Source organism: Mytilus galloprovincialis, chromosome 7, assembly GCF_965363235.1.
Source record: "Mytilus galloprovincialis chromosome 7, xbMytGall1.hap1.1, whole genome shotgun sequence".
NCBI classification, from domain to species: domain Eukaryota; kingdom Metazoa; phylum Mollusca; class Bivalvia; order Mytilida; family Mytilidae; genus Mytilus; species Mytilus galloprovincialis.
Window position 1 is genome coordinate 71,139,163 of NC_134844.1, and position 4,594 is coordinate 71,143,756.

The following is a 4,594-nucleotide window of genomic DNA, read 5'->3' on the forward strand; positions in this document are numbered from 1 at the left end:
TGAACATGCATGAAATATTTGCCACTGGACGTTAAGCAACCAACAATCAATCAATCCACCAATTCTATTAAACTTGATTCAAATTTCAAAATGTACAATTCTATTACTTTAAAAAAAAAATCATTTATTCATCAAAACAGACAGGTGCTACCTTAAATTCCTCAGGTATAATTCCCATAAAATACTCATAATTTATGAAATATTGTATCTAAATCAGCCACAAAATGACAACAACAAATTGTGAGTGCATGAAGACTAGATATAGATGATGATGTGAACAACCCTGACCAACTACGAAATGTATGAGTCACCTGTAACGAGCTGTCATATACATATAGACGAGTTTGATCAATCTAGTACTGATTATCATTCCAATCCTTCAATCAAAAAAGTAAAATCACAAAAAATACTGAACTACTACTTAAGGTAATACACAACATTTGTAATGAAAAATAAATGTTTATTTTTTTTCTGAAAATTTTATACTTGACCAGGCTTGGTATAATTGTAATTGCAATCCAGTAATCATTAATTATTAATCAGCCAAGAATATTATCACATGTTTTTGAATTTAATCAATTACTATTCAAAATGCCTTACAATCCAGATGACTTTCGATGACATTCTGATTATGTAAATATGGTCAAGCATGCACTAATTGGATCTTTTCATTTTTCATATTTAATGAAAATATAACTTGTTAAAATATATTTGCTTTCTTAAAACATGTTTTTAAAGATACTATCAACTATGGTTATACATGAAATTTGATACCAACAAATTAATTTGTTAATGATTTTTTTCAACTTGTTTTTTAGTTGATCATTACATCATTGAACATATTGGAGGTAGAAATGACTTGTGTATCTATTAAAACTCTTTGGTAAAGAAATTAAGTTTCTCTCATTTCAAAGCCATTAAAAAAACATGCCCATGACTCGTTGTATGCATATGCATTTTAGCTGAGTTTAACTGTTACTGATTCATGCAAAAGAAATATTAATTATTTAACAAAATTATAGGATTCAAGAATCTACATATATGGTAATAAATTTTCTATCTGAAGTTGAAACAGGCTACACGTTTAGATATAAAATTTGGTCTGCAGAAAAAAAAATCTGTCCAAAACAACCACTTCAAAATGTTTAAATCTATCTTCGTAAACATTGGATTAAATTTTCGTCTTTGTAAATAGTAAACATTGTTGTAAATGATGAGTGTGACTATCACCAACGTACACAGTCTGAGAAAATGTCGATATTTAAAAAGCTGAAAGTTCGATATCTCAAAATAGACTTTGTAAAAGTAAAGTGTTCAGATTAGGTCAGTAAACATGTTTTAAAAGTCAGATTTCACAAAATAAGCTTCCATCATGTAAAGTTAGGATTTTGTCTCTTTTTCTTATTTTCTTGTACATTGGTTTCTAAATCCCATCAATACCTTCTCATGTCCCCCTAAGTTGTAATGTGACCTTAAGTTATATTACCTAATTTGTTACCCTTCCTGAACACCTGAGATCATCCCTAGTTTTTGGTAGGGTTCGTGTTGCTAATTCTTTAGTTTTCTATGTTGTGTTGTGTGTTTTATTGTTCGTCTGTTTGTTTTCTTTCATTTTTAGACAAGCGTTGTCAGTTTATTTTCGATTTATGAGTTTGACTGTCCCTCTAGTATCTTTCGTCCCTCTTTTAGAACTTAACATGTGACCTTAGGTTATATCATCTAATATGTTACATTTTATTACATTTGTAAACAGTTTTTGAAGTAGTAAGAATTGACGTGTGAAGGTCATAACATGATTTAAATAGGACATATTATTAGTTACATTTTGCTATACATAGGTATACAAATCAGACTGCAACCGTCAACAAGTAATGTTATTCATATTTTGCATAGTGAAATATAAAATGGAAAGTTACTTACGATCCACAGATCCGGTCTTAACACCATATACAACTTTTCCAAATCTGTTGTGAAAATGGGAAAACGAAGATCCAAACAGACTAGCCTATATTATTTACAACAAGGGAAATTTACGAAAAACAATAACGTATGGTGACCTATACGACAAATTCGTCAGTCTGGCTAAATGCCTAGTTTGTTTTGGGATTCAATAAGAGGATTTCGTTAGTGTTGGTGGAAATAACACAGCAGTGTATTTAATTTTTATATTTGCCCTTCAGATGGCAAGGGCAAAATCACTGCATCTGACATTTCACATGTAAGATGGATCCGAACTCAAAAAAATGATGAAGCTCTGTCGCAACTGCAAAAATTTTACGTGTGATTCAAGAGAAGGTGACAGACACTTCAAAGTAGTCCTTAATTTTCATGTCAATTGATCCGCAAAACGGAAATGTGGCTCATTGCAAAATTCAGTATTTATAAATAACCGTCGTGCAATTATCACCGACAGAAGCAGTAGAACGATTTACGTTACAGGACCTGTACAATCATGGAAATGATGTTCCACAGGTTGATCCAAATGATACACCACCTATACTGTCAACATCTGGAAGTACAGGATTTCCAGACGCGGTCGAATTTAGTCACTTCAACACTTCAATGATCTACCTTTTATTTGTGCGGGTGAATATCCACATTGTGAAATAATCACTGGTGGAACACGTATTACATATGATCATCTCTTTGCACCTACATCGTCTTCAGAAGAGCGTCCTTTCTGACAGTTTTTGTTACGCCGATGTTACAACAAACTCTGCATAAAGAAGATAATCAAATTAAAATACGCTCTGTTTTGACTGGAGGTCAACCTGTGCCATGGACATGTCTTGATGCCTTGGGAAAGACATTTGACAATCTATCTGTTGGATATGCTTCTACTGAATTTTGAGAAGTAGCAGGGAACATATTAGTTGCATCATCACCATTGTCGCAAGCATCTCTTGGAGTTGCACCACTGTCAGGGGTTGACTTAAAAGAAGTTGATTGCGATGGTTTGATAGTGAAATCGCCAGCAAGTGGTGAAGTTTATATTCGAACCCCAGTTCGATTTGAACGATCCGTAAATAAAGAAGATAAAAAGAAAATTTTTATCATTCCTTATAGCTGGTATAAAACTGACGATTATAGTTACATAGATGCTAACATTTCCTAAGTGGTTTCAGGAAGGATTTCTGAAGTCATTGAAATATTTGGTGCTAAGGTTGCACTGTTTTTTATTGATGCAGTAATGAAAAATCATAAAGACGTCAAGGACGTCGTAGTTTTCCCTATTTAACATACACAGACTGATGATAATGTCCCATTTGCGTCAGTACTTACACAGAAAGAGGCAAATGTCACTGAAGATGATCTACGAAAATTAACCAGAGATACAATGAAAATTGATGAAGGTGTACAGATGTTGGAGGATGTAAACGTTCCAAAGCATATCATTCTTTTGGAGGACTTACCATCAACCGGTACAGGGAAAATAGACAGAATAAACTCGTCATATATACCAGGATTAAAATTTTATATTTACGCCAGACGCGCGTTTCGTCTACAAAAGACTTATCAGTGACGTTCGAATCAAAATATGTTTAAAAGGCCAAATAAAGTACGAAATTAAAGCATATTTAGGACCAAAAGTTCCTAAAAGTTTTAAATTCAGAAAAGCAATTACAAAACTTTCCATACCGTTGATGAAAAGTATAAAATGATGTAATCAGATACACCAGGCGTGTAATTATATTCTACGATTAATTATTGACCTTGAAATAGAGAATATCAAAAGGCGTTAAACTGTACCCAAATACTTGAAATTACAAAAAAATGTATTTTTTTTTATTTTAATCATACAGATATCATTGTATGTTTGATGGGTTTATTGTTTGCAATAATTTAAATTTCGTCTTACGAAAAACAATTTATGAACAGATGCACAGTAGATATGTTATATTCAAAATACATTTCGTCGGTTTAACTTAAGAGATTTCTTTTATTCACTATTTAATCCCACTAATTTAAATGCATAGCGGGTATCTTCCAACACGGAGATATCAAAAATCTTGTGAAATGCATATATTCTGAAAATGCATTTTTCTTGAAAACAACATCGATTTAATATGTCTGTGGCAAGTCAACATGGTCAAGAATATGACAGTTGTGTGTTGTGTTAGAGCTTTTGATTTTGCCTATTGTTATAGGACTTTCCGTTTTTTTTATTTTCCCTTGGTTTTGGTATTTGTGTTGTTTTTTTCTTTTTGTTGATATTGATTGTGTAACTACTAGCAATCTATGAGTTTGGTGAAGGCATTTGTAAATATCAACAAAAAGGTCAGATTTATTATTTCCTCTGTGACAAAAATGGTGACTAGGTCAATGATCCATAGTAAAAGAGGGACGAAAGATACCAGAAGGACAGTCAAACTCATAAATCGAAAATAAACTGACAACGCCTGGCTAAAAATGAAAGAAGACAAACAGACAAAAATAGAAAACATGACACAACATAGAAATCTAAAGAATAAGCAACACGAACCCACCAAAAACTAGGGGTGATCTGAGGTGCTCCGGAAGAGTAAGCAGATCATGCGCCACATGTGTCACCCGCCGCAGTAAGTTATATGAAAAATTTAGTAAACGACTTACT

At 32.6% G+C, this 4,594-nt stretch overlaps 1 pseudogene; it reads left to right on the forward strand.

Annotated features, from left to right (window-relative positions):
* The first annotated feature begins 1,904 nt into the window (after positions 1–1,904).
* LOC143084263 (uncharacterized) lies at positions 1,905–2,610 on the forward strand (annotated as a pseudogene).
* The last annotated feature ends 1,984 nt before the right edge of the window (positions 2,611–4,594 follow it).